The sequence below is a fragment of the Mixophyes fleayi genome, chromosome 3 (assembly GCF_038048845.1).
Source record: "Mixophyes fleayi isolate aMixFle1 chromosome 3, aMixFle1.hap1, whole genome shotgun sequence".
Taxonomy (NCBI): Eukaryota; Metazoa; Chordata; class Amphibia; order Anura; family Limnodynastidae; genus Mixophyes; species Mixophyes fleayi.
In genome coordinates, this window is record NC_134404.1 from 293223588 (window position 1) to 293235895 (window position 12308).

The window sequence follows — 12308 nt, forward strand, 5'->3', positions numbered from 1 at the left end:
TAGTAAATTTGGTGCCGGGACACAATAAAATAAATACACCCTCAACTGGTCTGAATTACACCAAACAAGTATCTGGACTGCGTAGTGGGGTGGCCCCGGTACCCAATTTGATACCGGGGCCACAATACCTCCTCCAAACATGGTACAGACAATTCGTCATTGAGATCCCATCAAGTATGTTAAAGACAGACAGGGTCGAAGTGTTATTGGTTGACTTTGTAAACCAAAAAACTGTCCCTGTTGCACATAGTCGTGCAATGAAGACTGACTTTTTCATTTAAAGGCACCATCTTTCAAGTGTAGTGTTTGTAAGTCTAAGTCATATTATACTTTTGGTAAAATTGGTTTATTTTGTTCCTCTTTATGGTAACTACTAATAGAATTAAAGTATTAAATAGAAGCGGCAGTTCCTCTTTATGGTAATTAGTAATAGAATTAAAGTATTAAATAGAATTAAAGTATTAAATAGAATTAAAGTATTAAATAGAGTGGTATAGAGTTGTAGTGTGGTATAGATAGAGTGGTCCCCACAATATAATAATAAAACCCTCAACTGGTCTGAATTCCACCAAACAAGTATCTGGACTGCGTAGTGGGGTGGCCCCGGTACCCATTTTGATACCGGGGCCACAATAAAATAAATACACCCTCAACTGGTCTGAATTCCACCAAACAAGTATCTGGACTGCGTAGTGGGGTGGCCCCGGTACCCATTTTGATACCGGGGCCACAATAAAATAAATACACCCTCAACTGGTCTGAATTCCACCAAACAAGTATCTGGACTGCGTAGTGGGGTGGCCCCGGTACCCAATTTGATACCGGGGCCACATTACCTCCTCCAATTTCCAAGTGTAGTGTTTATAACATCTTAACACTACACTAATTCTAGCACGTCAAAACCTCTTGTTTTAAATAATGACAGGGCATTTAACTTTTGATTTAATTTATTGAATTTGTTGGCATTTTCTTTTACTTTTTGAACATGGCAAACGACTGTTGAATGGTCACATAATGCCAAAAAAAAAGTTGCAAGATGGAATTGTCCTTGGGCCCTCCCACCCACCCTTATGTTGTTGAAATAGGACATGCACACTTTAACAAACCAATCATTTCAGCGACAGGGCCTACCAAACAACTGTGGCTGAAATGATTGGTTTGTTTGGGCCCCCACACCAATAAAACAATTCATCTCTCCCTGTACAAACTAAACAGGCTCTACTGAGGAAAGATGTCGTCCTCATCCTCAACCTCTGATTCCTCTCCCCCTACAGTGTGTACTTCCTCCTCCTCACACATTATCAATTCGTCCCCGCTGGACTCCACAACCACAGTCCCTCTGTACTGTCTGGAGGGCAGTGCTGTACTTCATTGAGGAATTGATTATTCATTTTTATAAACATCATTTTTTCAACGTTGTGAGGAAGCAACCTCCTTCGCCGCTCACTGACCAGGTTCCCCGCTGCACTAAAAACTCTTTCCGAGTACACACTGGAGGGGGGACAACTCAGTTAAAAAATAGAGCCAGTTTGTACAGGGGCTTCCAAACTGCCTTTTGGAGTTCTACCACGTCACTACCTCTAGTTAATTTAGATTGCAAGGCTTGTAAATATAAATACTTTGAAGATAAAAAAAAAGCAGGCTGCACAGACTGTGGAGCTAGAAAGTGAAATTAAATGGACCACGTTACTTTGGTGGCTATCTATGCCCCCCCCCCCCCCCGCCCTACACTTGTAGTTGAATATAAATAAAGCAGCCTGCATAGACTGTAGAACTAGCAATTCAAATATACAAAGAAATGGACAAAGGCAGTTTGGTATCTGTCTGCATCAGATCCCCTCTCCACTAGGAGTAAAACAGAAAACTTTTCAGCCGTTATATAATCTAGAATATAAATAGAAATTGAGAAATGCAATTTGGTATCTGTCTGCATCATAATCATCAACATCCTCCTCAGCGCCAGCTACATCAATATCCTCCTCCCAGTGTACAACATTCACACCTTCATTAGCCAAATCTGTAACTGGACTGTGGGTGATCCTTCCAGCATATGCAGAGGGCGTGCTGCAAATGCTGGATGGAGTCACCTCTTCCCGTACAGTGATGGGAAGGTCAGGGTTCACAACCAACAACACCCTTGGACTCGCCTTGGGGATTTGTGATGTCATCTGTTTAGAAGGCAGAGTTCTTTGCTGTTTTGTTGTTGTTGCTGACAGCATAACTCTCTTAAATTTTTTGTAGGGGGGGGAGGAGGGCTTAGATCCTTGGGTGAAGCTGGACCACTAGTCATGAACACGGGCCAGGGCCTAAGCCGTTCCTTGCCACTACGTGTCGTAATTGGCATATTGCCAACTTTACGTTTCTCCTCAGATGATTTTAAGTTTCTTTTTTTGCTGTTTTTTGAGAACTTGGGCTTTTTGGATTTTACATGCCCTGTACTAGGAGATTGGGCATCGTGCTTGCCAGACGACGTTGATGGCATTTCATCGTTTATGTCATGACTAGTGGCAGCAGCTTCAGCATTAGGAGGAAGTGGGTCTTGATCTTTCCCTACTTTATCCTCCAAATTTTTGGTCTCCATTATATGTAGCACAAGATACTGCAGAATGTGTGAACTTGGTAATATTGCAGTACCAATGGACTTATACTGCTGGATTGGTTTTGCAAATTTGGTTATAATTATATATATTTTTTTTTAATTTTTAATTTTTTATTTTTTTTTACTTTTTTTTTATTTTTTAAAAACTTGGGAATAATGGGGAAATAACTATGCCCTTAGAAGCACAGAGCACAGGACACAGCACCACTGGACTGAACAGGACACGGCACAGGACCCAGCAGCACTACGGAACTCAGCAGGACAGAGCACAGGACACAGCACCAATGGACTGATACTGCAGAATGTGTGAACTTTGTAATATTGCAGTACCAATGGACTTATACTGCTGGATTGGTTTTGCAAATTTGGTTATAATTATATATTTTTTTTTTTAATTTTTAATTTTTTATTTTTTTTTACTTTTTTTTAATTTTTTAAAAACTTGGGAATAATGGGGAAATAACTATGCCCTTAGAAGCACAGAGCACAGGACACAGCACCACTGGACTGAACAGGACACGGCACAGGACCCAGCAGCACTACGGAACTCAGCAGGACAGAGCACAGGACACAGCACCAATGGACTGATACTGCAGAATGTGTGAACTTTGTAATATTGCAGTACCACTGGACTTTTACTGCTGAATGTGTGAACTTGGTAATATTGCAGTACCAATGGGCTTATACTGCAGGATTGGTTGTGCAAATTTTGTGGTAATTAAAAAAAATTAAATTAGTTTTTGGTATTTTTTTAAATAACTTTTTTTTATTTTTTTAAACACAGGGGAATATTGGGTCATCTTATAATGTATTATTTTTATTATATTGAGATATGTATGAGTCCCAGAGAGCATGTATTTTATCTTCAGACTATATTTTGCATCTATTACTCTCATAGTTGGAGCCTCAGAGGTTTATGTATCAGGATAAAAATGGAGGAAAGAGGGGCGAATCTTGCACCCGTCCATTGGGGGTACCATCTGGAGGTACAGATGGGGCAGAACAAGGGCGCTCTCATGGTAATGAGATTAATCATTACTGTGAGGCTTGTTGCGTCATTTCCTCCATGTGCTGAAATCCTCTGTCACCTCTGTGGTAGCATTGGTTAGCAGTGTTCAGTGTTTGAGCAAAGCTGTGCTATATGTAACACAGTATAACATATGGTCAAATTGTGTTTCAAAAACACATTAATACATGGAGACCATAATACAGAAGACCACAGACAATGTTTCAGTCATTAGCTGTTGTTATTATTATTATTATTATTATTATTATTATTATTATTATTATTACCCTTTATCTATAGGGCACACATGAGGTCTGCAACGCTGTACAGAGGGCAAACAACAAGACAGTATATGGTATAACAGTACAATACAGTAAACAGATATCACTACAACTCTCAAAACAGCTACTGGGGTGCAAGAGGTATATTCAGTGCAGGTTGAAACCTGTGCCTATTAGGGTGGGTGCAAATAAGAGGATTAGAGCCGCTGAAAGAGATATTAAGACAATGGGGAAGTGGAATCATGGGGCAGAGAGCCCAAGGAGGAGGTTCCCAGTGTATCTGGTGAGCAAAAGGTATAGGTAAGGTAAGGTATAGGTAATGGGAACAGGAGGGAAGAGGGCCCTGCTCACCAGAGCTTACAATCTAAAGGGAAAGGAGCAGACAAACGGTTGACACATGAGGGTGAGCCAATGTAAGGGGAAAACATGGTGAAATGGTTAAGTGGAGGACTGGTAGGCTTTTATAAACAGGTAGGTTTTCAATGGCCATTTGAAGCTATGTAGTCTAGGGCAGTGGTTCCCAAACTGTGCGTCCCGCCTCCCTGTGGTGCCGCAGCGATCTTACAGGGGTGCCGCGGCCAAGGATGGTGGAAAACAAGGTGGGGTAATTATTTTGGCTTAAGGGTGTCTTGAAAAATCTTGTGGAGACCCTAAGGGTGCCTCGATTATCATCATCAACATCATCAACATTTATTTATATAGCGCCAGCAGATTCCGTAGCGCTTTACAATTGGATTATAAAGTCGATTATAAAGTCAAAGTTGACTAAAGTGAAAATGGGCCCAAAACAACATAATTCTGCACTGTGTTATCATATTCCCAGTCATTCCAGATTACAAGCTATTTTTAGTAAAGTATAACACACCAGAAGCAGGAGTTAGAGATCACTAGCACAAGCAGAGCGTGGATTCATCTCCGTATGTTGAACGCTGATAACACAAAATGTCTATTCTTAAGTGCAGTTTCATTTTTCATTTTGGCAAGAAAAAATGGACACAGAATTGAGAAAGAGAGATTGGTGAAGTTAATGACAGATACTAAATGCAGAAGATTGATGGACAAAAAAATATTTGTGACACGTTGTCAGAAGATCCTAATTGGCAAGAATCAACAAGGGACTGTAAGTTTAGACATTAAAGTAATGTTAGACGTCTGCTGCTCAGCTGCAGGTGATAGCTCGGAATATCAAAGCAGACCTTGTTCACCATTTTATTATATATAAAATCAATTATTTTTTATTCTGTCTTGGTCTGTCATAGTCCAAATGAGAAATGAAATAAATTAAAATAAATATTAAATAAATAATGACCACCCACCTGTGAATGGAGTCCCGGTTTTAAAAAGAAGAGTTTAAGTTCAATTGAGCTATGGAGGATAAAGAATTAAGAAAATATTTATTAAAGTGGTGAACAAGGGCTTTTGGGAGTCCTTATTCAAATTGTATTACTTTGTTTAAAAATAGTGTGTGTGTCTTTTAGTATAATGGGCAGGGATCTTAGGGACAAGAGTGGCAAAGTTGGCAATAAATAGGCCCCATAACATCTTAATAAAAAGTGATATTTCAGCATTTTACCTTTGCAGTCTGTCTGGGCCGAAATGCAAAATGTAGACCTAACCTCATGTATCAAACTCCCATTGTCTGTTTTACCCAGTTTATTCGTTTACTCTGTTTGTCCCCAATTGTAAAGTGCTACGGAATATGTTGACACTATATAAATAAATGATGATGATGATGATATTTCAGCATATACATAACAGAATAATCTTAAAATAATTCAGTCTTCTTCACATAACCTTTTAATAGGTATTACAAGATGTGTATCTGCAAGTCTGGTATGGAAGACTAGTAGTTGGACATCACAATAGACCATCTGTTTCCCAACATAGCATTTGGTCAGGTTTTCATTGTTTAGTTATAAATGACTCTGGGCTTATTTATAGCCTTATTATTATTAAGTTATATCCCCTGCATTAGGTTTATGCAAAATTAAGTTGTTTCCCCTGCATTAGGAAAAATACCGAAGTTCCTATTGAGAACAATGGACGTTGATAACTAGCACCTCCCCAGCAGACTTCATGCTCCTCCCCTCCCTCCTGTCACTAATTGTTTTCTGTCCATCCGCAGCCTGAGGGCCGCGCGTGCGCAGCCTGAGAACCGCGCATACGCAGTGCATAGGTCCTCAGACGCTTCACCAGGACAGGCTCTTATCGGAGCAGCTGTCCCGACGGATGGATTTTAATAAATAGCTATGCTAAATAATTTCTTATCACTGCAATAAGAGATTCTAATTATTCCTATAGAACTGTATTTTTTGTATAGAACAGGCCATCCCCCAAAGCTGAGCATTCATGTAAGAAGGGCACTCATTAGGGAAGCCAAAAAGAGGCCTATGGCAACTCTGACAGAGGCGAAGTCTTGAAATGAGAGCAACTGTCCATGGTTCAACAATAGGATGGTGGCAAAAAAAATATATATTGTTGAATAAAACTCACATGAAATCTCACCTACAGTTATACCAAGTCATACCCAGAAGGAGAATTCTAATGTCTTATGAGATCAAAAGTGAACTGTATGGACTTACGCCAGGTGCTAAGTTTGGTGTAAACCAAATACTGAGCATCGTCCCAAGTACACTATCCCTACTGTGAAGCATGGAAGTGGATGTATATTGCTATGGGGATACTTTTCTGCTTCAGGTACTGGTAAACCAATGGCAGATTGCATGGAACAAGATATAGATAAATCTTGGGAGAAAAATGCAAGAAGAGACTTACCACTTGGGAGAAGACCTTAATCTCATTAGGAATCTATAGAATGTTTGTAAATAGCTGTATTCTAATAGTCCCACCCAATCTGATGGAACTCAAGCAATATTGAGCACAATGGGTGAAAGTTGCAGTGCTCAGATATGCAGCACTGTTAGAGATTATACAAATACACTCACAACTGTAATTGCAGTTAAAATATGGCTCTACTAAGTATTAGAACATGGAGGGTAAATACTTATGTAATCAATTATTGTCTGGATTATTTATAACTATTCAGGAAAACGCTTTAGAACTGTTTTATTATTTGACATTACATAGATTTTTGTGTTGATTAGTTGTACAAACATCTGCAAACATTATATCACATTAAATTCCATCCGAGTAGCTGAAATAGTCATATAATCATTTCTACTGCACTGTAAGAGATAAACAAATGAATATATTAAGAAAGTTGATGGGAATGCCTGGGGCATCACACAATGTGCATTATTCAATTAGAGTGTAGCACAGAGTGTTTCTTCAGATGGACGAGGTGAAGTCATTTGTGAAAATAAAAAATAGCTGTTCATAGAATTAAATAATAGTCTAAAATTAAAGAGTTCAAACCAGGGTTTCTATGATAATTTTTTAGTTACCACCAACACCAGTACTCTGCCTACTCTCAAACCAAGAGCACAGCTCTGACTGGCAGGCCTCTGCTGGACCCATTCTGGTTGTAGGTATATAAATCAGGCCTCCAGTCAGGTGGCTAGAGTATTTACCTCCAGTTTGGTTGTTGTTGTATAAAGCAGACTTGCAGTCGAGTGGTTAGTGTATAACGCAGACTTGCAGATGAGTAGTTAGTGTATAAAGCAGACTTGCAGACGAGTAGTTGGTGTATAAAGCAGACTTGCAGTCGAGTGGTTAGTGTATAAAGCAGACTTGCAGACGAGTAGTTGGTGTATAAAGCAGACTTGCAGTCGAGTGGTTAGTGTATAAAGCAGACTTGCAGACGAGTGGTTAGTGTATAAAGCAGACTTGCAGACGAGTAGTTGGTGTATAAAGCAGACTTGCAGACGAGTGTTTAGTGTATAAAGCAGAATTACAATCGAGTGGTTAGTGTATAATGCAGACTTGTAGTCTAGTGGTTAGTGTATAAAGCAGATTTGCAAACCAGTGGTTAGTGTATAAAGCAGACTTGCAGACGAGTGGTTAGTGTATAAAGCAGACTTGCAGACGAGTGGTTAGTGTATAAAGCAGACTTACAGTCGAGTGGTTAGTGTATAATGCAGACTTGTAGTCGAGTGGGTAGTGTATAATGCAGACTTGTAGTCTAGTGGTTAGTGTATAAAGCAGACTTGCAGTCGAGTGGTTAGTGTATAAAGCAGATTTGCAAACCAGTGGTTAGTGTATAAAGCAGATTTGCAAACCAGTGGTTAGTGTATAAAGCAGACTTGCAGACGAGTGGTTAGTGTGTAAAGCAGATCTCTAGTCATTTTGTGTTACAACCATGATGTATTCACTTGTTGCCTGCCCATGCCGTTGTTCTACCGCTTGCAGTCAGCTCCCGACTCCAATTTGTTAATAGTCAGAGAAAGAAAACTGCTTATATATCAGCTTCAATTGGCTGTCAGAGTGACTGTGTAATCAGCTTCCTACCTAGTCCTACGTTATTACCAGCTGCCAGCTGGTAATAATAGCTCCCAGAAACCCAGCAAAGGTTTCCTCTGGTGAGGTCTACTGCCAGTAGCTGGCGGAAACCCTTTCATAAATAAGAAGAAGCACTAACCCCAGAGAACACAGTGCTGTCCTATTCTTGCCTAGTGGTACCATTTGGAAGCATTAGCAGACTAGCGTCCATTGTTGTCCAACACCTAGTATGTATATTGCGGAAAGCCCCAACTCAATTTCTAATATCAATCTAAACATCATAGTCTGCACAGTTATTCTTTTGACCTTTGAGACTCAACCCAGTACCTGACGAACCCTCAAAGCTTTAAGCGGTAACTGAAAACACATCTTCAGATTAAATCAGGGTTCCCAATCTTGGAAAATGTACACCTGTGTAATGATACATGTTCTCCAATCACCCCCTGAAGTGTGTCTGTTTGTACAATGTAATCCTTAATGTGTGTAAATCTCAGGAATTGTTTAGCAAATTACTCATTATGCATTTAAATATGCCCCATCTAAATAGTTTTGCTTGCATGTTAGTCTTTACTAATAAATGAAATGTTATGTTATATTTAGCATAATAATTACCCACTCTTCTGGAATTTCCGAGAGACTCCCGAAATCCGGGTAGGTCTCCTGGACTCCCAGGAGAACAGGACATTCTGTCGCATCCTGCCCACTTCCTAGTATAGTGGGCAGGATGATTTGCGGTGAATCGCATAATTTTGGCCCTGCCCCCGAGGCAGAATACTGCCAAAATGACGCGATTCGCCCGCCAAACCCGACCTTACTTCTATGATCGTAATTACATGCAATCATGTCCGAACGCAAATGATACTTACGACTGCCTAGGTCTTGAGAGGCGGAACAGGGGAGGGAAGGGGTGGAGTAGCGTAGGGTGTGCCAAGGGCATGCCAGCATAAATGTGGCTGATTCAAGTCCTGGATTTATCTTACGTACGCTTGTTTTCAGCCATACCATTTGCACTAACTACAGGGTAGGTGTATGTGCCAATAGATAGTGATGCTTGACGCAATATAATCTTTATTTTAAAAAAATACACATATGTGTGCCACTAGCTAGCACAGAACATGTGAATGCAAGTAGGCATTGAGAGCGTCTTGATTTATGTATTTAGTGTAAAAATGAAAATTCATATTTACATTGATTATATTAATAAGAATTGTTTATTAGTTATTTTATTTTATAATACAATATTTTTTGTATGCGTTTTGTGACCTTATATATTGCACATATGCTCGTGCATATACTGCAGTCTGTTCTGTATGTCTATGTAAGGCAAGTAACATTTAGGCAGAGTGTATTTATACTCAGATTAAACTCGAAACACATCTTGAGATCCACTTTGATTTGAATACAGTTGGCACTACTGTCAAGTTCCGTGCACATTTTTAAAACACAACTTGCTTGCGAACATGAATCAGGCTCCTAACGGTTAAAAAATGCTATTATTTAGTTAACTGTACAAAGGCGTTCATGTAAATTGCATTTGTCCTGCTACAGTATGACATTGTGAAGCATTTTATTCATTTTGCTTATTTGTTATTTTTGTTAGTCAACCAATAAATATGCACACATTTGTTTTGGTTTCTGTTTTATTTTCTACATTGACAAGGATTATGACCACTCGCTGTACTGCAACGTTAACTTTACATGCTGCTAGAAGTTTTACAGTTTAAAGTTATCATCCATGCTAGCGCTGGTTCACTTGAGCAATAGAAAGGATAAAAACTCTATATCGGTCACAGTAGAATACAATCTTGCATTCACTGTCTTCCCAGAGGCAAGAAATACAGAGTTCTTTGGTGACAAGTGCATCAGTGGGTGATCTGTCCTTTTCTCTCTATCAGTGGTGGGTTAGGGAGCACACAAAGGTCCCAGCAGCTTACTGTACTATAAAAAGACATACAAAAAAAAAGCAGAACGGCAGCATAGGATCATCAGAGATTGTGCATTCTTTCACTCTGGTCATTTTCATGACATCTAAGGACGTAAGGACATTAAACAGCTACAAACACGTGCAGAATGCATCCATTCCATTCACACAATGCCATGAAAGTGAAGTATAAATCTTTCATATTTTCTGGAGATTCTAGACACAATAATCTGAAAGTATAAAGGCTGTTTGGAATCTTTCATGTGAAGACAATTGATTTTTTTTTTTATGCATTTCTGTAGTGTAACTAAAGTGAACTTAAGGGCACGTATTTAATATTCAGGCATATCAATCTTATTTTCTAATATGCTTTCAAGTCTCTTTTTCTGTGCACAAATTTCCATTACAATCCTTTCAAACAAAAACCATTAAGGGAAATATATCAAATTTTTAAGCAGAGATCATTTCTCCATAAGTTGGAGAGTTCCTGTCACAAAATATTTTACCTAGAGCCCTATGCACTGTCAAAAAACAAAACAAATGGCCTGGCAGCTTGGCAGTCGGGCCACACACTGATATATGCTGAATTCTGAGTGACTTCTGTCATTCAGCTTCTCTGTCTAGGAGCTGTGATTTGTGGGCCTTTTACCATGATGCAGGGATAACAAAGATTTTTTTTATTGCATGCTGAGTGATACTGGCTGGCAGCGGTAAGAGTACTCTTACGGCTTTGCCGCCAGTCTTGGGTCCATTTGTGCATGCGTAACCCAGCTTTGCTGGTCAGTAGAGGTCAGTATGCAGTCCAGCTCTCAAGGAAATAGCATATAGCACACAATGTATTTCTATGCTTTCTCCCACGGGAGAGAGGGCATAGAAAAAATCTCTTTTTATACACATAGACAGTGGAAATGCTCTATGTAATAATAATTTGAATAAAAATTGACAAGTTCTCTTTAAATATATAAGCATTTTTTTTACAGAATATAGGCAATTTGCTTTGTTTCTATGTTATGCATTTATACTTTTCAATTTACAGTTTAGCTTTACATAGTGTTAGGTGTGACAGGGGATTGAATTATTATAATGAAAACCCAGGCTCTGGGAGTGGATGGCCTTTGTTTATACATTTATTTATTTATTTATATTACACTTTTTGTACCACTTATACCCATTGGCTATAGTGGGCAGCTCTTGTACTGTTCCTAGGGTATTCAATGAGTTTCATATCAGTGTCTAATAAAATTCTATTGCATTCTACTCAGGGGCGTAACTACAACTTCTGGAAGAGCCAGGGCACTTGTTCCCAATGAATGGCGGTAGTTGATGTAACTAAGGAGGGCTCACAGTGTAGAAAGCAGACCCCAGTTCTGGTGGCTAGTGTACAAAGTTGACCCCAGTCCTGGTGGCTACTGTAGAAAGTAGACTCTCATCACTAACCTGTCCCACCGAATTGCTCTGCACACCATCTGTTGAGTGCAGTAACTTTATCAGCAGTGCTGTCACTGATAACAGAGCTCCTCCTGTAGTAAACTCCCACTGGCTGCAGAATGTGCAACCATTCCTTATCAGTGTTGATAGTGGCAGTTGTGACAGCAGAGAGCGACTGTTCTAAGAACAGAAGTCCGCTGCAGCTCATATGAACTTGCACTAAGGTAATGCCGTTTCTGTTGAATGGTGCTGGCTGGAACCCCCTATCAATCACTAGTTTCTGAGTCTTATTGATAGCATGAGCACGGGCAATCTACTTGTCTATTTGCCATGCGTCTTATTAAGGTGCCAATTCATCCTTTTAATAGGAGACACAAATAACTTAAAAAGGCACTGTGGTTGGCTGACTGAGAACAGCTGAGACAATTTCATAAATTCTTCATAAAATTTCACCTGCTTACAGCCAAGAATTTGTGTAAAACATGTCTCCCAAATTAAAGGGGTGAGGGGACAGCCCTATTCCATGTCCGTTGGATGAACAGCTCATCTGCTGGAACTTCTTGGAAATGCCTGTTGACCACCCACAGCTTAGTACTCCTCGGTAGCTGTCATAATCAGCTCTCTTCTGCAACACTCCACTCTCTGCATCTCTGCTTCTTTGTAAGACTGGCATGG

General features: G+C 39.6%; 1 protein-coding gene across 1 annotated transcript in view; it reads left to right on the top strand.

Annotated features, from left to right (window-relative positions):
- Positions 1–12308, top strand: part of SLC24A3 (solute carrier family 24 member 3) — a 311310-nt gene that overhangs the window by 203764 nt on the left and 95238 nt on the right. The window lies entirely within an intron of this gene.